The sequence below is a fragment of the Charadrius vociferus genome, unplaced genomic scaffold (assembly GCF_000708025.1).
Source record: "Charadrius vociferus isolate BGI_N301 unplaced genomic scaffold, ASM70802v2 scaffold15, whole genome shotgun sequence".
Classification (NCBI taxonomy): domain Eukaryota; kingdom Metazoa; phylum Chordata; class Aves; order Charadriiformes; family Charadriidae; genus Charadrius; species Charadrius vociferus.
In genome coordinates, this window is record NW_009650064.1 from 4,459,605 (window position 1) to 4,485,168 (window position 25,564).

Sequence of the window (25,564 nt, forward strand, 5' to 3'; positions counted from 1 at the left end):
GTCCAACTCCCCTGCTAAAGCAGGATTGCCCAGAGCACATTACTCAGGACTGCATCCAGGCGGGTCTTGAAAATCTCCAGAGAAGGGGACTCCACAACCTCCCTGGGCAGCCTATTCCAGACCTTTAAGATCATCAAGTCCAATCATTAACCTAACTGTATCAAGTCCATCACTAAACCACGTCCCTAAGTGCCACATCTACATGTCTTTTGAATACCTCCAGGGATGGTGACTCAACCACTCCCCTGGGCAGCCTGTTCCAATGCTTGACAACCCTTTTGGTGAAGAAATGTGTCCTAATGTCCAAGTTACTGGGTTTATTTCCCTTACCATCAGGAACCAAAACACATTACCCAGTTTCACCCACTGGGTTGAAAAGCTTGCTGTTACCTAAAAGAGCACATTCAGAGTTTAAAAACAACTGTAAGCACACTGCAATAAATAAATCAATCCTGAACTCTAGAGCTTGTAAATCGGGCTATTATAAAATTTACTGCCCAAGCTGAGTGGAACATAGAGTGATTTTTTGCCTCTGATACTTGTCAGGTATTTCTATTTATTTCAAAAGACATGGAGGGTTCCAACTCTCTTAAAGGGAGAGGATCAAACTATCAGGTATCTTTAATTTCATTAATTATCCAATCAGGTCACATATGCATTTAAGCCAACCCAGGATTGGTCTGACATTGACAGCAGGATGTAACCAACCTGTATGCTCCTCACCACAACACCTGCAATATTCAAAGAGTAATCACTGCATCACCCTTTCACTATCAACTAATTATACCAGCTAAGCACAACACCAGAACTATGGGATTAGATACTGACCTGCCTATTCTCTTAAAATGCAATGTCCAATATAAAGAGATAAAATATAAGGAGAGAAAAGAGCATTTGTATATCCATACATATATATACACACACTTATATACATGCATACATATGTGTATATATGTACTAGGTCAAACTTTTTGTCTCTCCTAGTAAGGATAGGATTATTATAAACTACTTCCTCATCATCCCCCTTTAAATCAGTCTAGTATCCACCTGGTTTTTATTACAGAGTTAAACAATTACATACATCCCAGAAGACATGAAAATATTTCACTTGCATCAAACTACCAGTTCAGATTGCATTACCTTCTATCTGCAGTGCAGAGCCTTTACAGGATGATGGAATGATGAAATCCATTATTCTTGTGAAATAATTATATACAATATCATTTATTTAAGCTTGTTTTTCTTTCTGGGCACCTCAGATTGCCTTTTCTTTGTGGTGGTTTTGGGGTTTTTTGGGGCTTTGAGGCTGTTCCAGCCTCTTCAAATACCACATACGGACAAGAAGCTTTCCCACCTTATAAACAGGAAGATATGCATTATCTACATCCTCCACACACAGACACTTGCTTCTTACTATCAGCATTTAGCTTCTTTCACAGATCTAAGACTGAGTATTAAAAACCAAACTTATATTCATAATATGTTTGGAATATGGTTACGTGGAGCAGGTCCATTAGTACTTAACAGAAAACACAATTAGCTGCTGGGCTTTACTCTGGATGTGCGAGTAGTTACTTGAAAACATATCAGAGGAAACTCAAAAACATTCCTCCCCCCTTTGCTGACCTCTCCTCGCTTCACTGGCAGCGAGACTGACTGGGTGACCTAACAAGACTTTTCCATCTCTTGCTTCTGTGCTGACAGGCTCACAAAAGCAGCGTTTTTGAGGAGGAATTTCAATGAAGATGGGGAAATGTAATGCCCAGCAACAACATATCAAGAATAAATAAAATAGTGACAAGAATAAATAAATTAATGAAAACAAAAGACACTTGGGAGATTGGCTAGTCTTTGCCACTTTAAAAAAAGCTGACTTTTTTGCTATTTGAACATCTTGTCAGCAACAGATGAAACAGAAATGTTTTAGCCTTAAATATTTTCCACACTACAAAGTACAACTTTGATATAATACTACCATTAAAAAAAAAATCACTAGTTGCAATCTCATAAAACATCTGTTGGCTGAAAAATGTGTATGGGTTTCCACATATATAGAGAGTTAATAATTGTTGAGTTTTCTATCATCACAATGATTTAACTTTCAGAGCAATAAAATATAGCCAAATATCTATTAATAATTCAGCAAAATAAGAGACGGCAAGTGTGAAATCCCTTTGCAGGTTGTAACAGTGCTTTCCAGTAATACTATTATAATTAAGAATCTGTAATCATTGCTACTTAAGACAAAGCAGTGTGAGGGTTTATACTTTCATTTACAAAAATCAAAGCTATTTTCAAGGAATTAAGTTGCGTTCAGCATCCCCATTGTTTTTCAGTAAAAGTTGTGGTCAGGAAAAGTAGCCTATTGCATTCATTTAATCAGGTTTTGTATCTTTTCTTATAAATCTAACAAACAGAAGCACATAAATAATTATGCTAGTATTGTCATTTCCTAGTATTGCAAAAACATTGGAAGGAGCCTGCCCTGCAGTCTGCAATTCTAGTATGCACAGTAATTTCACTAGTGGATTCAGAACCAGATAAATATACGCCCCTTCCCATGAGTATTTCAAGTACATATAACATTTCTCTAGTAAGACTATTACTAGAAAACTTCCCTTATTTTTAGATCGTTCTCCTTTTCACTCTCTGTCTTGTTTACCATCTGTGCTCAGGATTCTCGCCATTACAGTCCTGTAAGAGCACAAGGAGTCTAAATGAACAACTGCTCAAATTAACAAACTAACAAACTTTTGAGGAGACCTGTCAAGACAATAATGTCTAGTGTTGCGCTTAGGAGGGTGCGATTGCTTTCTATTTTTAGTGGAGTATGGCAAACTTCTCACTCTATCCCAATAAAAACAAACTCACTCTCATGCCACCAATTTAAAGCACTGCCCTAACCCTGCTAATGGTATCATTGCAGCTACTGGTTACATTCCTCACCACAGCAGCAGAGTCTATTACTTTCTCCTTAACAGACCTCACAGAAGAAGAAACAAATAAATAAGCAGCAGAGAAAGAAAAGCTTGATAAGAAAGGTGTTAACAAAGGACATTGCTGTCAAAGAGCTGTGACACAGACAAATCTATAAATTAGCTGCATAATCCAATGAGACTACAGTGACAGCTCTAAAGCCCTAATGCCTGTTCTTTATCAGGCGAAGACAGATCTAGGTCTTTGACATTTTAATGAAGTAGAATTATTACTGATTTGGGTTAGCAAACCAAGAAGCCAGAAAGAGCAAACCAACCAGCAGCTTGCTGATCTTTTCAGCATCAGCCACTTACTATTAAGAGAGATAAAGGCTTCACAGAATCCAACTATTTCTTCTTACTTAGTTCTTGAATTATGGGATCATGGTAGAAAAGTACTCTCTATCTTAAGAGACATCTAGACTGTCCAATAAATACAAGAAAAGAAGAACCTACAAATTGGTACATTAGGTCTAAGCTTTACCTTGAATTCTCTGTCAAATGTGAAGTATATGAGAAGTGTCCCTGAATTCTGACAATCTAAAAAAAGAACTATTACAGTTCAGTTTCCTACATCTTTTCCTTTTAAAGTGTATTTAAAAAAAAAAAGCAAAGGAAACAAACAAATTTTATGGAATCTCTGCTTCGCTAAAAGGATAAAGAAAAGCAGCTGAGCAATTTTAATCCACATTTTAAGATTAAATATTTATGGTAGAATGATAATTTTGCTCCTATGATACCACAGTCACAGTTCCTGTGATTAAGCATCAATGCCTTTGAGAAATTCATGCTCTCTTAAACAAAAGAATGGAGCAGATTTGTGTAAATAACCTAAACATATTAATTAAACACTTTTTAAATGTCAGCCACAACATAAAATATTTGTCACAACTTTATTCTAACTCCCCAAGCCTGAGGATTGAGATGATTAATTTTAATTGTTTGCTTCCTACATTTGAGAAGCAATGCAACTTCACAGTTTCTGCAAGTTTCTTACTAGCCCCCAACTTCTCTTTTTAAGACCTTCTAACACGCTTATTTTATTTTAAAAGGTAAATGTGATACTCATAAGGTAAAAATACGGTAATCGTTGGGCTTAAAGGAGCAGAAGGGGACAGCACAGTAGAAAGAGGTAAAGCAAGAAATACTGGAAACATTCCTTTTATGAGGTTCCTTGCACTACATGCAGACTAATCTGGCTTTTGCTGGGCTAGCCTTCCGACCCCTACTATCATTAGGAGACTTCCTATGCTCTCTTCTCTTCCTATGTTCTCTCTCTCTTCAAATCTCACGAGGTTCACGACCTTTTCGGCAAACAAATATAAGTTTTACTGGCATTGGCATAAAACTACCCTGTTGAAAAGTTAAAACAGATTAAAGAAAGGCTCTTGCTATGAACAGCTGAAGAACCACCTTTAGTTTCTTAGGAAATAACTCACTCCTGAGCCTTGGGAGTGCATATGTAGGGACTGTCTTGGTCTTCCCCAAGTGCTAGTGCTCAGAAGAGTGCGTGAGCTCTAAGATTTCTAAAAGCTCCCTAAGACTGGTGAGAGCCAAATGCATACACTGATGCCAGTAGGGACTTTGAACTCAAGAACTCTCAACTTGATGGATGGAGGTATTGTAACACTGCTTAAGAATCAAATTGTGAGTATGATTTATTTTTTTTTAACATTTTTTTCCAAATGGAACAGACCTATACAAAGCTTTTTCACAAATGATGCAACACTATTCAAATCACCTATTAAATTCCATGTGAAGCAAACTTTTTCCTCAAATCATTGAAGATTTGCCAACAAAGTGGGTTTATTAGCAAATACTACACTTTCAAGTGAATTAAATGTGGCTAGCGATTGGGCTGACTTCTGTTTTCAGACTTCTATTCTCACAATAAACTCTATCATCCAGTTTTAAACCAGACTACATGACCATCAATCCTAGACAGACATTAAAAAGTCATATTAGCTGAAGGTTTATATGTTTTACCAGTGAAAACCAATGCTGCTTCTTTCATTCCAGTGAAGCAGGAGTAAATACATAAGTAAATATTGCCAGCTTGTGTCTTATTCATGCAGTGTCTTCCATTCTAACTAAGATTCTGTTTTGAAATAACAACAGTTTATAAACTGAAATATCACTGATCCTTTGGTAAAAGGTGTAAGATACCCAATTTATATTGTTCTTCTATTGTGCCGTCATCAAAGCAATAAATATACTTTCTTAAAAGAAATGTGAAGCACAATCTCTAAAATTTTCCATCTGTAATCATCATTCTTTGCTTTTCCTGAAGCATGTATGGAGTAATTCTTCAAAACGCAATAACAACATACATTATCAAAATCTTCTTACTCCATTCTTAACTGTCATTCAAGAGTAATTAGCTAATGTTTTACTTCAAAAACTACATTAAAAGCAAATTATACAGATAAATTGTGCTTAGTAATAAAAAGATTGTAATTAAGAAGCAGATCTTGCAACTCAAGAGCCTCATCAGAAACTTGATGTACCATTATACTGGAAGTTTACAAAAAAGGTTCAGCGCCCCACATTTTATAATCATAAAGTAGAAGCGAACACCCATTCCCACATTTCAATGATTGAGACTTTGTTTATATTTAAGACAGACTTAAATACATGAGTATTAGAAAAAAAAGGAAATAAACTAAGAGAGATCTGAAAAACCAAAAGAACCACTCTAATTTTTATCTTATGATTCTAAGACCCGACTGTACAATACTTGGGGTTGCCATTACACATTCTGTAGTTTGAGACTATAATGCTCTGTCATATCAGCATGTCAGCAAAAGTTGCCCCATTAAGCCCATTTACCTCTTTTTTGGTCAAGGAAAAAAACCAAAAACTAACCCTGTTTGGCTTAATGAGCACCTAGTCAGTACACTTTTTGTGCTCCAAGACTTAATACTGGTTACCTTCCTTCAAAGAATAACATGACCTGTGAGGGTTCCTCCAGACGCTTCTCTCAAACCACTGCCATCACCCCATTATCTGGCTTTCGGCCAGCTTGCTCTCATCCAAATCTTGTATCTTCATTAGGCACTGACAAAGGCACTATCCAAAGGGGACACACGCAGCTGGGTGCCATCAGTGCAATGCAATCACTGTTCCACAGAGTAGTATATAACATACTCAACAGGTTGTTAAAATTCAAATATTTCAAGCCTCCTATCAAATAGGAGAAATAAACAAACACAAACTTTTGTAGTAATCTGAACGACCAGAAACAAGCGTGAATGAACTGAGACACTTGAGTGCATCTTACTAAGAGCACATCTGAATACCTACCATAGTGGGGCCAGCTCCAATCTTAGTCTTCACTACATAACTTCCTTGTATTTAATATATCAAACATAATGTCCAAGGAAACTATTGGCATTAAGTTGCATCTTACTCAAAGCTTTTTCTTCATATATTTTTGATTTCTAAAATTTAACAGTAGGAGCAAGTACTGCAGAATTCTACAGCTTAAGAATTTAGGAAAAAAGCTCTGAGGAAGACTAGCAATGGCTCTATATTTTCTAATTTACCAGATAGTCATTGATTATTATAGAAATGCTATCGGTACCATGTACTAAGTGAGAGACAGCAGTAAGTCAAAATCCATCCACCTAATTAATTAATTCTACTGAAAAGCAGGTGGCAGAACTTCCCTGAATTAGCCTTCAAACATATATCTGTACTCGAACATATCTTCTAAAAAAGCCCACACTTGGTTTTTAACATTTCCAGTAATAGAGAATACACTGATCTCCCTTCATAAATTGTTCCAACCATTACCTTCATTAAAATATACACCTCCGAGTTTAAATTTTTCTAACATCACTGTTCAATCTTGTTAGATTCTGAAGAACAGCAAAAAACTTTTTCCTTACAAATATTCATAGCTTATAAAGCTCTCAACTGCCTTTTTCATAATTTTAATAACCTAAGACACTTCATTATTTAAAACAGGTAAATGACACTAGCCCACGTATATTGCATCTACATTACAACGTGGTATTTACTGTGCTACTGTTAATTTTAACAATTGGCTGATAGAAGCAAGCATCTCACATTCTGCTTTCCCTCATTAGCATTTTTACTGGTGTTAATTGTACTCCATATGCCTACGAAATCCCATGTGGATAGTCCATAAGTTATCTAGAACTGGTATCAGCCAGCAATGCTAGTACTACAATGGTTATCCTGTCTCTCCTTAAACCCCTCCTCTTCTTCACTCCCTACACCCCAAAAAAACAACTCCTATATTCTTCTAGTGCCACAAACTTGTTTTCTCATAACTTAGTGAAAATTGAAAGTAGTGACCTAGACTGCTGCTCACCCTATTCTTCTCTTTATCTTAGATGCAAATGTGCAGATAAACACAAATGCCAGTAAATAGGCAAATTTGAGTTTGTCCAGGTCTGCCCCCTGCCCCTGTCTAGTACCAGATAGTTAAGACTATCTACTTTTAAAATTACCTAGGAAGCAATTTTCCCAATGTTTAGTTTCTCATATATCACACCCCCAGTCTTTAGTAGTCATTTCTTTTTCCTTGAATCTGAATCAGTATTTTTTCCCAAAACAAGCTGTATACTTTCTCTGTAGCATCAGTACTTGTCATTCCATATCATGAAACTTTATTCTAAAGCAACTGCCTGTTTATACTTCAGTAAGAAATACAAAAAACTTCCGTCTTGCAGGGAAAAAAAAGACACCTCCACTCCAAAACAACGATTATCTGTTTCAAATCACAATTATCCATCCCTTCTCACTGTCATGTATCTAATAACGTTACAGGGAGAGCTTAAAGCCCTTCAGGTTAGGCATTCCGATGGAGCAGCACGGGAACACTGAGTAGTGAGAGCATGAAATGACCAAGTCATTAAGAAGGGGGATCTGATCAAAACCCTCTGATTGACAGTTATGGGTGAGATTTACTGTAACATAAATAAATACACCTGCTTCACCGGCCCTGATCTTGGCCCTCAACTAACAAACATCACTCTTAGACAGAACAAGAAACAGCTCATCCATACATGTTGTCATTCCCTTTACACCAAATTCAAGATCAGGTCATGCCTGAACAATGTAACTAATTAGGACTGGACTTGTATAAAAATTTCACTGCTTGGTTCCTTGGGAACTATGAAGGAAAGTATTGAATAAATTTTCCCCAGAAAAGCCATTACAAATTCCAGGAATTTAAATTAGTTTAGTCAAACGTTTCCCAAAGTACTACTTTTGAAAAGAAAGTAAAGGTATGGCAAAAGCAACCTTCCTCTTAAAGAAAATCTCATTACAGTATATTACTGCACAACTAAAAGGCACATAATTTATAAGAATGTTTCAAAAGAGGAACAATTTTTATAACTGCAGTAAAACCAAGGGGATGACCTCTCTTTCACCAAGACCAAATTAAAAGAAATGTATCTAGCTTAATTTTTAATTACTTTCTTACATTCAAACCACCACTAAACTTCAAAGCCCACTTTCCAACAAAGAGATCCAACTGCTAGCTAAAAAAAAAGTTCCCAATGCTTTTATCTCTTAGCTACTGTCTGCAAGGATCTCCTCCAAAACCCCCAAGTAAGGACTTTATGCGTGCTCGAATCTTACATCCCATCCTGCATTCATTACTTCACCCCATTAACATTCCACGCAGAGAGCCCTTTGCTAGTTTTATGAGGCGAAACCACAGAATGTCAGGTTGACAAAGCCCTGCCGAGAACATTCCCCTCAGTAAAACTGTTCCTCGGGAGTCTGTTTACATAGATTTGCAACGAATTATTAGCATTATGGAACTGGAGAAAAATTAGAAAGGTTGGTAATAAAAATACACAACTTATGTCTATACCTACAAAAAACGCTGACTGCTTTCTTCATCACTGATATTATTTCATCATCTCATTGTTTATTAAAAGAAATTATAACCATAATTAGTATGCTCTCTACTACTTATCTCAGGATTTTTTTCTTCTTTTTTTTTTAACTCAGTTTCTTATAGGGTGGTAAAACGGAAAGGCTTTATGGCTTGTAGGACGTGTGCACTGGATGTTTTGTGAACTGTTCTGACTTAAAAACTATTATTACATTACTACCTGCCATTCATTTGATGATGTGGGTAACCCAAATCTTCTTATACTCCACATACATAAAATAATAATTAATAAACAACAGGCTGGGTCTGTTATTCTGGGTTCTGCCTCACCGGTATTTAACATAATTAAATGAAGAAAGTAGTCGTTGTGGAACTTATGAATAATATTAATTTGATAATTAAACTATTATTAATGCACAGATCAAAATTAGTGTATATACCTATACATATATCCAGAATAACATACAGGGACAACATTCAGGTGTTTACGCTGTATCCCGTCAATACCATCTACATCACCTGACCTGCCATGCCTTTATCTTGCTGCTCCAGAAGCACCTCAGGAGCTTACAGGGCTCTAATTGAAGTCCTCTTTATTCAAAAGTTTCTTCCTATTTTGCAAAGAAATAGGAATTCTTTGCATCTTTCAACAGGGCTGTAAGAACACTTGTATTCATTGTAGATTGAATAAAACTGACTGAATAAAAAACTATGAAAGTGCACAGATTTGTACCTATAAAATGAATTAATTAGGTAGTTAGCCAGTGCTCTAACCAGCTTGCAAGAAGAGATAAATTAGATGCTACCTTTATTTTAGTTTTAAGAAAGGACGAAAAGAAAAATCAGAAAACTAGATGTCAATAAAACCTATAATGGAAAAGAACGCTAAAGAAATATAGCAATATGGTCTAGTTAAGTTTTGCACTTTTTCCTTTTAAATATTTTCTCTAGCTACTGAAATAAGAAGCTTATAGAAATGTAAGATTTTATTCAGACATGATGGAGGGATTCTGAACCCAAACAACAGTTAATGTAATAGAAGGTATAACCTCTCAGCAAACCTTCTTTATATCTTTAAGTTATCATCATTACAATAATGCTATTGCTACAAAAGCATGTACATAAAAATGTTGGTTTAGATTGGTTAAGTTATATGACTTACACTTTATCTAATAAATTTAAACAAGAACAGAATGGGAAACCATCTTGAAATGATGGTTGCCACAGGAAACATCTTAATTCAAGGAAGTTTCCCAGCACTGTCTATTTCTAATCATAGAAAATATTTACACAGTTCATATACATCACTTTGCTGTGGTTTTAAAGACAAAAACTATGACTTTCAATGATTTCCAAAGAAGAGATATGCATTTTCCAAAGGCCATTTAAGCTCGGGAACAGCGCAATTCTAATGTTGAATTAGCTGGTTTCATATTGTACCATTTCTCACAAACATAAGTATAGTTAAGGCAGTTCAAGGAAGAATTATTTACATGAGTGCTTCTGATTTGATTCTCACTGCAAATCCTAAAAGTGGCATTGATCAAATACTACCCATTCAAAAATCTCATTTACATGTGAGACTATACAAACTCTGTAATAACTTCAAGTCTCTACTCAGTAGCAACACATTGCTAAACTACTAATTCTACTGTTGCCCTAAAAAGAAAAAAAAAATTGTAAGGTTACGGTCATAAGTAAATAAGAAGGCCCATTGTCACAGGGACACTGCTTGTACAGTGGGAACTTAGAATAAGGACCACCTCCAGCAGGCAGACAACTGCATTAAGAAAGCACTACCAAATATTTCCAAGATCTGCAATATGACTTGTTCGACCTCTAGTAAAAGGGCACCTCTTTCAGGCAAATGTCTGTTGTTGGTCCCTTGGGTGGTCCAAGACCTGGGTGGTCCAGTGATTTTAGCTTGGACAGCTTATTTCAGTTTTTACTGTATTTAACTGTCTCACATCACATTTTATTTTTCTGGAGAAAGAATTCAAACTTCACTAAAACAAGAAACAGTCTCTTATTTAAATCTTGCTTCCTGATCATTAACATGAGTCTTATGAGAAAACTGTACCGCATAACCAAAACAAACAAACAAAAACCTTTTAGACCACATGATTTCAAAATGAGATGAAGGGCCCTATGGACCCGAAACAATCCTGAACACATAATCATCCACACTTCAATTTGAAATCTTTAGTGTTGAGGCTACTATTAATGTCCTCACACCACAATTTCTAGCAGATCCACCTGACAGAACTGTGGTGAGCATCATTTTTTTTCTTATCAGTGTGGGATGTAAGAAGGAAGAGAGCGAGTCAGCTCAGGTGATGTTTCTACTTCCACAGTTGATGACATTGCTTCTGGCACCTGGCTAAACTCTGCTTGGATTTCCACTGTATGCACTTTACAGGCAATCTGCTACAGTGTGATATTGTTTGAACGACGATGGCACAATGAAGCATTTCTTTTAAAACTGATTCTTAAGACGTGTTACTCTCGAGAAAAACAACAGCAATAACAGAACTGCACTAATTACTGAACCCTAGCATTTAACCAAGTAATGGAGAATGATAACACTGTATCTGGATGCAGTTCACCACACTGTAGTTTTTCAGTACTTTTTGAGAACCACTGCCCAATAGCTTCACCTGAGCCCTAGTGCAAGTTCAGGGTTATCCTTTATTTTTCCCTTCATACTGGTGTTTCATTTTTCCCTCTCCATGTTCTTATTCATTACATATATCAGACATAAAAAATTAAAGATAATTAAATTGTCTTAGTTATTAAAATACATAAAACTTTGCAGTAGACAACTCAGCTGTTCCACACAGTGATATAAACATTCTTTAAAACGTCTAGGCATATTAAAATTCAAAGAAGATTAATTTTGCAGACTTAAGGCACACACTGAAAAACACTAGATGGTACCAGTAAGTGGAAATAAAGAACAGTAAGTGTCCAAAACAAAACACAGAAAAACTCACCAAAGAAGAGATGCTCATTAAAAAAAAAAAAAAAAATCCCAAAGAATTTAATCAGATCAGAAAATCTGATTTGAATGTCTGGGGGGAGGGGTGGGAAACAGTGGCATTTCTAAAAAAAAAAAAGTGTTCTGATTTTTCACATGTACTTCCCCTTTTTTTCCTAAAGAGAGATGATTATATAAAAAAAGATTCTTCCCACAATGAAGAAAATTTATTATTAGCTAAGGTCAAAGAAGTTTTGAAAGATTCAACAAACACACTGGCAAATGCGTGAAGTACTATTATCATATCCCAAGCTGCCTTCAGGAGGATTTATTAATAAATTTGGTAAATGCATTCAAAGTTTTTCCTCAGTTTCAAACTAAGAGTCAATTTAACAACACAGATTATAAAAATTACTTCATGATTTTTGTTTATTCTTAGGTTATTATTAATGCATTGGATGTTACACCTTGCCTCAAATGTACATGGTCATTACACACTCTGGGAAAAGGAACTATTATTGGTAAATAGATGTTTCTTCAGGGAAATGTCAGACTGGGGTGTTAAAAATAACCACTATCCAATTTCCCAGTGAATGCAGTCCTGTTCCTTTAGGAGAAAAAAAGCTTGAGTTAATATATATGAAACTTTTTACAACATACTTGCTTCATCAGAACTGTTTAATATTTAAAATATTATTTTAAGATTTTAAAATATATGAAATTAATAAATACACTTATTTAATAAACTAATTCCTCCCTATCAGTATTAATGCTGGTAAATTATGTTGTGCCCAGAAATTACCACAACATCAGCTGAGCAAGGACAGTGGGCATGCCCCAAGACAGACACTGAATTGCGAGATTTTCTCTTTTTTTCACCCGATTGGACAGTCTCTGGCATTTGAGGGGGGGCGGGAAACAACCCTAGAAAAAAAAGCTGCATTTTGTTTCATTTAAATGCATTTTAATAGCTTGAGCAGGCAAAGACAATCTTTATTCTGAAAAGTGAAGAACCACCAAGCACACAAAAATCCGTCTTTGACCAAACATCATTGTGGGATAGAAGCAGCATTTGAAACAGCATGAGAAAATATCTTTACGTATACCTATGTCAAGCAATAAACACATTTGAAAAACTTTCAGTTGTAGAATTCTGCTATGTTATTGATTTTCATATGGAAAACGTATGAGCAGCATATGTAAAACTGCTCAAATCATTTTGCTGTTGAATAAACAAGCACATGCCTAGAGGGGACAGGCTAAAGTAACTGGTCTCCTTATGATGCATAGCATTAACTTGCTCTGGCTTGCCAAGTCAGTAAGTGGTGTGAATTTAATGGCAATTAGCTGAGATCAAAGTTGAAGTACCATGAACAAAGTAGGTAAAACTGACAATATCAAAGAAGGGAAGCATATCATGGGTGACTGAAAAAAAAATTACTTAGATTTATTTAGAATGTTTGGAGCTGTTAATAGAAAAGGACAGATCCTTACACAATGTTTATTTTCAAAACAGTAATACTGATTAAGCAGATTTCTAGGAGACTGCTTTCATGGGTAAATTGGCCCAAAAAAAAACTGATAGTGAAGTAAACTGTTCCGTAATAGCTCCCATTGTGGACACACTACTCAGAATGGTAGTTTCTCAAGAAATTCGACTCTGAGTCAAAAGTCAAGCATTCTCCCTCCTACCTGGCAAACAATTATTAGCCATTCAAAACAACAGAAAAAGTTCACAGGAGTCAGAAAAAGGCAGAAAGGGAGTAAACACAGTAAAACACATTCCTGTGTTTTACATGCAGTAGGCTTTAGGTACTACTAGTAACAGCAAAAATATTCCTCTCATTAAATCTATGTGTCTTAATCAAGACTGTCATAAAAAAAAACCCCTATAAATTTAAATTATACATGATTAATCTGGGAAAAACAGTTTTGGGGGTTGTTTTTTAGTGCTCAAGGAGACTTCCACAACACTAGCAGGAATTAAAGCCCTATCTCAAATATTAGATGCTTAAAAAAAAAAAAAAAACAAAACATCTACACCATGCCCACTAATACTTTATATATAACTACTATCACTATAAAATTCCAGACTTCATGTAATACCATCCAAGTGAGAGTCTGAAAATATTCTTGTGGTAATTCCCATAGCATTTTGCATGGATGTTACCATACATTTTTACAGATGGACTGATACACAGAGAAGTTAAATAATTAGCCAGGATTAGTAAGTTAATAGAAAAAAAAAAAAAAAAGGGATTAACACAAGATAGCTTCTTTCTACTGTAATCACCAGCCTGTTCTTTTAATATAGGTAAAGCAATAAACAAAAAAAGCAAGTTGCAGTGCTGGTTGAATTAAACACATTAAACCTAGGCACAAAGAAATGGTCCAGTATAACAAACAGCGACAGATTTTTGACCTTAACCTGAAAGGTAAAGACCCAGCCGTTCTTTGGCAATCAGTCAGTGAGGTCTACGAGAGATTTGCTTGAGCAAGAACTAAGTTTCTCAGAAGATCAAAGATAACTGGTGTTACACTCTGCCCTAACCAGACCCAGATTCACACTTTCTACTACTTATTTACATTGATCTTATGACTATTTTTATAGATCCATCAGAATAAGTGTGCTTTTACTCTTTTACTAATATTTGTTTAATTAAGTTAATTAATTACAGCTTAACCGAAATATCGTACAAAAGACCTCACGCAGCTTTCAAAGTGTAGGCTGAATCCTAATCCTCTTTTTTTTTCCTTTTAACTAGCAGTAAGGGTGAAGTCAATAAATTGTCAATTAATAACATACTTGCTTTGATGGCTCTTCAGTAATTTACTTTCATACCACTTCATAAATTTCTTAGGAAAACTTCTGGGATCGCTGATACAGTACCTCTGCCATGGGAAAATTTGGTTTAAATCTGTTCTGCTGCCAATAAACCAATAAGACTAACTGGCTGATAATCCTCCCACACTACACTGTTTAGGTATATGCACTCAACCAGCAAAAGTTTAATTTGTTCCGCTAATGGCACAGAAAACTACTCAAACTTATTCACCATATAAATTTGAACTTCAGTCTGCCACTTTTTGTTATTCCTTAGGCAGAAAATTCAAGCTATTGAATGCTTTGCAATTCAGACTATTTTATCTTTTCTTTGATCCAAAGCATAACAATAATAATGGACACTATCAGCAACTAAATATTAAACTGCACTTCACAGAAGAAACATATTAAAAAGCCTTAGAAAAGTCTTAATATTATTTGCATTGGCAAACTGACATGCACAACACACCTACTGTTCTAAGCAACTGTAATATTATTCTTCAACTCCTGCACTAAAATTAGTGATGCTAACCACCTTTTACATATTTCAAGCTGCCATACTTAATAGTTTGTCTAGAATTTCTAGGGGGGGGTGACACATATCTTAATTAGGTACAGTCTACTTGTTTGGAAAATAGTTTAATTTATAAGAGCACACTAAAAATTTAGTAAAGCAGCCATATGAAGCTCAAAATACGGATTTTCTCTAAAGTTACGTTGATAGCATTGATATGGGTTTATATAAACTAAAACATCTATTACATATAAGATAACATGGCATGTAAACTTCATTTGAAAGCGTTGTGGTGCCACATATTCATGACAGGCCAAGGCCAGGTGGAGTCACGTAAAAATTCCTAAGATAGGTATGAAGAAATCATGTTGTAATTTATGTCATAGTTACTACGGTGTAAGATATTTTATTATTATCCTATCTTATGAAGGAAAAACTACTGGAGAATATTAGAAAAACTCAACCAACTACTACTCTATTTTCTATCCCACTGTATATAAGGGGAGCTTGTCTACATTTCCCTAAAAGATGTCAACCACACTGCACTGGTACTGACAGAAACTAGGTAGGATTTGTCAAAAACCACCAAGCGTTTGGCTGGTGTTCTTCCTGGGATATGAAGAATCAACTGGAGATTTTCCAAAGGGATTGAGTTATGGATAAAGGGACTGAAGAAACTGTCCTCCTGTTCCACACGTAATGCTGTGGGAAATGAGCATCGAGAGCTCATTTATATTTTCTCTCAAGTTGTAGCTCTCTGATATATTTATAAGGGTGGGTCAAACAATGTACTGTGGATTATAACATCATTTTTCTAAGCTTTCCTCCCAAATCTCAACAATACTCAGAACATCCTATTCACGGATACAATGAGAATAGATACCTTGTTCTCTTCTTACACTGACACCCATGCATGTATATATACAGGTACAGCTAAGCATTAAAATATTTAGAAAAATTATGACAGCTGTCTAGTAAGAAGTAATTAGGTATTCCCACTTTTTTAAACTGTAATTAAGAAATTAACTCTGGCCATTCCAAATTCTTATTTTGGCATTCCTTAAGAAATGAATGGTAGGAAGAGGGCTGTATCTCTCTTTTAAGAAAACAAATAGAATTATCTGGAAAAAGAAAAGGAGTAGGACTGCAAGCTGGGTTAGCTTCACATTTTTACCAGTTAAAAGAAAAATTTTTTTATTTGTTACACTGGTTCTACTTCTCTGACCCAGCAGCAGTAGGAAGGTTTCTATGTTCCAATGCTGTTGGGAGTCATGGCCCTGTGAGTTGTGAACCCCAAAACAGCTGTCCGCAATGGCTAGGTCAAAGGCTCAGGGGCACGCAAACTGCAGTCTTACGTGCCGGCTGCTATGCTATGAGCCAATAACCTCCCCTAGAAAGAACATTAAGAAAAGGGAACACACAGAGGTATCTGTGTTAGACAGAAGTGGCAGAACTTTGCTTGCAGCATGTCTGAAATCATGGCAGGAACTCAGGTGCTGCTTTATTTCCTCAAAGCCAGGACCAAAATGCTGCTGTAACTGATCCTGGGTTATAGTGGTTCCCAATATTACAGCATTCTCTTGCAAGTGTTTCACTATGGGACCTCACAGAAAATCAATTAAAAACATCTTGTTCCCTTAGCATTACCTCATGCTACTTTTGTACAAGTATGCTTCTTAATTACCAGTTTCTATGCTCTTATAAACAAATGATCTGGAGTCACTTGCTCGAGTATATTCACACCTCAATACACAGAAACCATTTACTGGAGCTAGCTGAGCTGCTGCCATCTGAGAAGTGACAAACTCTGCCAGCTAAAGCCAAGCCACAGTCAAGGCTACAAGAGATAGCGCATCCTTCTTGCAAATACCCCCCCATCATCCTCTTGGAGCGGTCCATTAGAGTACCTCAGTGGAGAAGAGCAACGCAAACCATTCCATAATGTTCCATTTTGCCCAACAGTGTAAGACAAATACTTTCCTCCCTGGCTATATCTCCAATACCTCTAGTAGTGCTGCCTTGGATAAATGTTAGTGAAGATTTTAACCATCATACTTCTACCTTTAAGATGGATTATTTTTGCCTCTCAGTTTTCCCATTAACAGGAAGGGAGGCACGATCTCTGAGTTTGTAGCTTAATTTGCTGCCATTGTGTAGAAAACACCTGCTCCTTCCATCACAGCTTTGAGATAGTGATGTTCCAGAGCAAAAAACAAGTTTGTACAGTGCATGTTAGAGATGCCCTGTTCCGGGAAACAGACTGAAGTGAAGTACAAGGAATCTTAATTCTACTTGTAACAAAAACAAGAAGGAAAAAACTACTTGACCAATTCCTGAACAGTATTTAAGCAAGCACCCCTGCAGTATCACTGACTGCTGTAAGATGATTATGAGTATCTCTGGATAGATGCAACACGGCCATTGCTGTTTGCCTCCAAAGTGCCATACAAAGACAAAGTCCATACTGCCCTTACAGGTATTCCAACAAGCAAAAGTAGGAGTTCCTGCTCCCACTCACCTCGTGTCACAGCAGCTTGTACAATTCCTGCAGTGAAAGAAGAGTGGTTCCTTCTGTACTCTTGACTTGGGAAGTGTGAGGATACTTGATACACAACATCTGGTACTTCGTATCAAAAAATCTCTGATTCAAGTGAAATGGGATGCACACTCTTTGGTATTGGGCAAGCATTTGAAGAAAAATTAAACTTGAACAGTTAATTTCCTACATGTCTATCTTTTCAAAGGAAACATGGTATCAAGCTGTGAAGACAAGGAACCTGGCAATGCAGTCATCTGCAAAAGATTGTGCAAGCTGCAACATCCCAACAGTGCAAATAGACAGACATTCTTCCAATACATGGCTTTTACCATGTCTTTAGTGAGCACACAGGTAGCATTTTTGAAATTGCTACCCATACATGTGCTTTATTTTGATACTTTAGAAATCTATAGGATTACTGCTCCCTCATCACAAGCAAAATAAAAGTTAGAGAAAGGTCTGTGTATTATAACAAAACAAATAAGGTCTTAAAATAAAGCTATAATCTGTGCTTAAAAGTGTTCAAAAAGCAGATAAATATTCTGATTCTTAGGTCCTAAATGTTCAGAGGGCTCTTGAAAATAGAAAGTATAGAAAATATTTTAAAAGTCTTGAACTGAGGATACAATGATTAAAATAATACTAACCTTGGTTAGCAATTAAATGATCACACCTCCCTTCAGACTAAAAATGTAGACAACAGCTAGTAGCTGACATCTCACTTCAACATTTTACAGCTGCTCTAAGCAAAGACTTTAGACATTTGAATGCATGCATGCATCTTATTTTCCCAGGATTTCAAAGTCCACGTCCAGGCTGCTGCTCAGCCATTATAAATGAGTAATTCAAGTAGGGCATGACTACTTCTTGTATTAACTTGATAAAGATGTTTCATTCAAAGTACATCAACAGTTGTGTTAAGTCATCCCTTTCACAGGCTTTATACTTATTCTGTGTTATGTTACCAGTGAAGAATAAAAAAGTATTACTGGATTCAAATTATTATAAAAGTCTTTACACTAAATATAATGAGTATTGTAAAGATTATTGTTATACTTTTATTACACCTATTTTCAAAACTCAAAAATACAGTCAGGTATTAATTATTTCCTGGTTTTTAATTAAAAACAATTTTATCAACTGACTGCAATCTGCATTAAAGTTTAATTTCATTAGTTTAGACATGCAACTGCTTAAAGGACTGATTTAAAATACACACATCTGTTTTCAGAAAACTCTGTTACACTGAAGATTACATCAAGTTTTCCAAAAGTTGGTTTAAAAACACAATTTTGGTATAATAGATTAATTTTAAGTGTATCCTTTAATAATGAATCTATTATCGAACATGTACAAAACAACTATTTTGCAATAATTTTAATGTCTGAAAAAATATTAATCCAGGGCTTGGACTAAAGTATCTTTCAAATACTACAAAGACATATTGAACATCTTTCATTTTCTTGTATGAATTTTCAGGTCACAACCTAGAGAGAAGATTTACTCAATAATGAATCCCTATTTCTCTTATCACAGCAGGGACATTATAATAGAGCTCAAAATTGAAGGGAGAATTCATATTCTCCTTTTGTTAATTTCCATTGAATAGATAATCAAACATGAACATAGTTACATTAAATATAAAAAAATATACTGTACATATAATTTAGTCAAAGCCCAGTGAGGAAAAGATGCCCAGTTTATTTAAAAGATGATTAATTACATCTTACTTATTACCGTCTGTGCCATGGACAAATACAGAACAGAGAAGAATACTATCTAGAAGTGATGATCCATCACATGCGCTCCACAACCCTGCTCACTAATATTGAGCCAAACACTGTATTTAATGCTTCACTAGATTCAATCATATCTTATTTTTCCAGTAAGAATTGTTTCTATTTACAAAATTTCCATTTCCTCCATTGGGGGGGGAGACCCATGATAGCCAGTTCTAATATTATACTTTATATTGTATTTAAGCAATGATTCTGTGTGGTTTAAGTAGTTTTATTCCAGAAATGAAACAAGCATAGGCACTTTCGAGGGTAGGGGGGAGATGGGAAGAGGCAGCCAGCCTCTGATTTATTCAGACAATTATTCTGATATCTAACATTAATTTTCAGATTATGATTTATTTTCATTTATGGTTTGTACCATATTATTACAACATGGTCTTTTTTTTTCCTCTGGTATGACACTTAGTTATCAACAATGTAATTCAAAACGATGTAACTCAAACTCTGATCATTCTGCCTGGTTTCATGCCCACCTTCCCACAGGCAGTGGGCCATTTTTCCAAGATTTCTTGATATGAAGTATCATAGTCAAAGCTACTTCTCCAACTCAGGCAAATGGCCCAAGAAGCTGTACAGTGACAGATGATGCACACGGGCTAAAAGTGGAAGAGTTGGCAGATGCAGGCAGACTCTGACTGTGCCAACTGCAAGAGCTGACATGTCTGTTCAGGACTCCCCATCCCTTCAGTTCTCATTGTCAGGGCACCCATTCCTCCATGCATAACCATGCAACAGTCTCATTAAGTTCAGATAGTACAACCCCAAAATTATTTGCTATTCTGCTTACAGACGTAAAGAGTCAATTTTCTAAATCTCTTAGGGAAAAATCACAGTATTATATTTTTTCAGATCCACCTACTTCATCTTGGAAAATACATCAGGAATTAGTAAAACACTTAGTTTGCATTAATTTGCTGTGCTGTAAATAGACCTCAGTATCAACAATTAGCAGCAGAATAGCATTTGAATGGAAACCCAAGACTCAAGTCAGCAAATTACTTTGCTCCAGCAAAGGGTTTTCCCAACTGAACCAGCTGGGCCAGATTAGGGCAACACCTAGAATCTTCTCTTTCAGACATGACTTCAGAAAAACAAATTGTTTTTTCCTTTTCAAAACACCTTTTCCTCTACTGAAGAGTGTAAATCAGATTAAAGTTAAGAAATAAAAATATTTTGCTATTTAATTAAACTATATATCCACTATAATCCAATCACTGCACTGCATTTCTCAAATGGATTTAGTACTCCACATGATACCGAGAATGTCACAATATCTCAAATATACAGTATTTATGTTTGAAGTTGCTGTACTTAGAAACCTGTTATATAGAGATACTCAATATTAAATGCTTGCATTATATAAGTAGGGTAGTTTTAGCTATTAAATAGAACTGAAAAGTTACACAGTGTACTGTGTATCAATTTTAAGTATTTCTGTTGCTTTACACAACAAGTACATACATGAGTATCTTGCACATATTCGTTCTATTTCAGTGCACAAGTAAAAGGAAAAAGAAATCAGCTCATATAGCACAGAAGTGATTAAATGCTCTAAAGGTTAAAAGTGACTAATTGTTCCTGCAGTACTAATTTCTATATCATTTGAAGATTTTTGATAAAAACAGAAATTGATTTTCAGAAGCTTCACAGCAGGTGAAGAAAATGAAATTAATATTAATGTTTCCAAAGTCAGATACCTTAAAGACAATCTGTCCAAAATGATTTTCAGTTTGTCAACTATAGGTGTATGATGAGCTATATGAGTATATGTACTCATATATATATATGATGAGCTATATGAGTATATGCACTCATATATATATATATATATATATGAGTATGATGACCTTGGGGATCATCACTGGGGTTATTTGGCTGAATTAAAAGAAAAAAAAAAAATCAACATATTACTAAGATTCTAACCTGCTTTGTCTAATCCTGGCTGTGAACTGTTGCTTTCTACATGAAACTAAGTATTCAGTCACTTGGTAATGGCACAACTTTATTTTGTTACCACAAATGGCTATTTGTTACATCATGGAAAGCAACGTCTGTGGGAACTTGAGGACAGCCTGGGTGCATCTTAAACCATATAAATGAGACTGTTAGTACAATTTGTGTGTATTATAACCAGAATACTGGAATCTTGGGTGTGACCCATAGCTTCTTTTTAACCTACTACAGAGTTGACCCACGAAAATCACTGGGAAAAAAAAAAATGGATTTAGAACCAAATATATATTTAGGTCATCATTTCTGCATTAAAAAGAATGGAAATACTTCATTTAAAGCTGATTTTCATCGAATGTGCTATATTTCCATTCAGTAAGGTGTTATTTAAACACTTGTTACTAAAATTTGAAAAACAAAAGTTGACCTGCTCAAAATGCATTTATATTTTACCAAAAATCTACTGATATTCAGTGGTATCTATTTAGCATTTCATATGAATCATTTATATCACCAAAGCGGTAGTGAAAGCAATATAATTCAATTATAAAACCTGGAAACAGTTTAAACACCATTTGAAAGTAAACAGTTACAGTCCCTTATGCCCTTGCCTGGGAAGCGTCCAAATGGAAGTTAAAGATCCCATGGCATTTTTTCAAAATAAGTAGAAGCTATCCCAATATGTTGGCCAACATACATTTTCTCAATTAAAAACAGATTTCAATGTCCAAAGCTATGTGTCAGCAATTGCTGAGAGCATATGCCTGTCACGTTTCCAAAACTCTCTGCACCATCAGTAAGTATCTAGTCACCTTGCTGAATAATGCTTTTCCAGATGCCACAACCGGAAAACATGAATGCATTTTCATAAATACATGAAGCACAGATACATTATTCCATATTGTTATGGAAATAGAAGTTACAATTTGAACCAATATTTAGATTTTTTTTCATACCAGAAGTGTTAAATATGACTTTGGTGGCCATATGAAACACTTTGATACCGCCAGGTTGTAAGTTAACAGAAATCCTATGGAACACACATGCATACACGCAAAATAAAGGTAGCAGAAATAATCTCATATCTGCCATTCCCTAACTTTTACACATTTAATGAGTTAAAAGGTTAAAAAAAAAAAAAAAAGCTTTAACTCTTTTTTTAGTTACTTCTACAGAATTTTCAAGGTTATGCACTGTTTAAAGAGAAGGTAGGGAGATTTCCATCATGCACTTTAAAGCCTACATACCCCGTATTACCCACCACTTGAGAGCTCAAATCTTCAGTTTTTGAGTGTAGCTTTTTTTTTTTTAACATCAAGTTTTCAAATACCAGTTTACAAAACTCAGAATCCTATTTAGTCACAATTTCAGAATTCTAGGCTACGTGTTTTGGTGAAAGATTTATGGCATATTGAGAGAAACTGAATGCAACGTATGCAGAGAGATGAAAACACCTCTTCCCCAAGAGGATTTGCAGAATTACTTGACGGAAAGTTGAACAAGCTGCCTTATTCCTGCATTGCACAATTACCTTTCTATAACCAGAACTTACTGCCAGTTGCCAGAGTTATGCAACCCACTGTAAATAACACTAATCTAGTTAGCGTTGTATAGTATGTCCCTCCCCGATGCTACTCCCAATGGATGTGAAATTTATAATTCGAGCCAGTAGAGTAACAGACTGCGCTTGAGGACAAGTTTACTTCCCTCTTGGAAAAAGTAGTAAGCACTGGATTTTTGTAAGACAGTAGATACAGAGGTGATTCAGGTCTGGAAAAATATTTGACACTTAACCTGGCAGTGGTGCACAACGCATTGAGCTGTGAGGGTAATGGGGAGGATAGAGCACACACAAGCCGGCAAAATGTACAAAACTAAATGCGTTTAAAAAGACGCTTTCACTTTCTCAGATAGGTATTAACTTGCATTTACCACTGTTACCAACTTGCTTTTCCCCACACCATCCTCCCGTCCCAAACAGCTCAGTAGTACCACCATCCGCTACCCCTACTTGAACTTATGAAGTTAAAAGATGTCAGACATTTTGCTTACTACAATCAACTAATTTCAAAGTCATAAGAGAGAGGAAAAAGGCAGGGAGAAATTGCATTACCATAAAATACTTTTGCCCACAAGTTTTGTAACTGAGAGAAATTTTAAATTTAGCCTTGCAGTTCACACAGTTGAACTGCTATTTTTAACCCAGTTTTAAAAATTCAGTACATTACTAGAAAAATTCTTCTAAAAACATATACTTATGTGAATTTAAATTCACCCTACTCCAACATAAGTAATACATGAATACTGTGTTTTCAGTAACTTATGCTACTAGCATTCCTATTTTTCCAAGGCAAAATATGAGAATAAGCCAGATTTTAAAAGCAATTAAGAGGATATAAATGTTGTGTGCTGCAAGAGCACAGTTCTCAAAAGACCAGAGTCCTGGCAACTATCATAATCCTTTTGAAATTGTTCATATTAAGATTAAAGATCACTTTGTTCCTCTATTCCCACAACTAGTTGGTATGGTAAAAAGATCAGTCCCCTAGTTTTATATGTAACATCTTTAACATTTGCTCTCCTTTCTGTGCATGTGATTAAATGTAACATTTTGAAATCCCAAAGTTCTGAGAAAAACATAAATCCTTGTCCACAGCTGCTGTTTGACTCTGGAAACACATGCATTTTCTTTTCAAGCATCTACCATCAAAAAATCCCAAAGGACCTGAACTGGAGAACACCTGCATCTCTTCATTTAGTTCCAATAACAGAGTCTAAACTTCAAAATTACAAAAATAGATGCTATGTTCAGCTGCAGTTACATTCTGCCCCTAATTCCCGTGAACAAAAATGCTAAGAGCATGAAATCATTCAGGCAAGCTCTGTCATCGAGAGGATAAGATTTTTTGCACCAGAAGCCCAGTGGGAACTTGATAGAAAACTGGCAACAATTACAGATAAAGTACATAGTGAAATCCTCAGGGAGAGAAAAGGAAATGTAATAAGATAGATGGGTATAATTTTTACACGTTTATGCCCAAACCACAAATGTGAATTGTCTTTAATTACTCCAATATATTAAGCAGTTTTACTCATTCACTGTGTCAAATCTTTCCAAAAGACTTCAAATTAGTTTATGAATTCTCTTTTACAAGGGTTGTTTTTTTTATTTATTTACTAGCACAAGCACTCACTTAAATTAGAACTGAGAACTTAAATATAATTGTTCCAGCTTTAAAATCTAGACTTTGCAGTATCCCCAGGCTAAGTAGTCAAAATCAAATAAAAAATATGTCAGTGACAGGCTTTTCTAACTGCAAGAAAGGGGGAGTTGGGGGCGTATATAGACATATATGCATAGAAACAAACATATGTAAAATCTCTCAAGTCCTTTCAAATAAGTTCTAACAGACAAAATCAGCTAGTTCATGATAGGAAAAAAAAATAATGTTCCTGCTGGTACAACATTTACGGCACTTTTTTCATGTTTGAAGACAGGATTTCTTCAGTCTTAAAATATTTTCACTTCACACATTATTTTTCCTTTATTGGGGCAAGGGGGAGAGAATGGAGCGATCTTATTTAAACTTAAAAAATATTGACAGTGGAGAAAAAAATACAAAAATCTTTGGAAGTTCAAGAAAAATAACGCTTAAAGGAGAAATTACAACTTTTACAAGGTTGAATATTTGCTCTTCAGCCTTTCTGCAGCCTTCACAAACTAGAGAAGCCTTCTCACTCTTACTTTGCTCCACTGAGTGTATCGATTTACCATATACGAGCATGATATTAATACAGGTACTTTTGTTTACTCCCTTATTTCACTGCTGCATTACTGAATATTTAAGCTAATCTCAAAGAAAACTTTATTAATTGTATTTTTTGGTTTAGTTCCTCTTGATTTATATGTAATAAAGCTCTCCATACACCGGCTGTGCAGGCACTCCCAATTATTCAATATGGCAAACCAAATAGAGCTTAATCAGCTCACCTCATCTATTCAACAGCTGCTCATAATTAAATACTAACACCAGCATTCATTCTGAAATCTCCCTATTTCTCTCAAAGGCCAGGTGAAACAAACAAGGTCTGCAGCTTGCTCCGAGGG

General features: G+C 35.5%; 1 protein-coding gene across 1 annotated transcript in view; it reads right to left on the reverse strand.

The window, feature by feature from the left end:
* The window catches only part of VPS13B (vacuolar protein sorting 13 homolog B (yeast)), a 502,169-nt gene that overhangs the window by 313,488 nt on the left and 163,117 nt on the right, over nt 1-25,564 (reverse strand). The window lies entirely within an intron of this gene.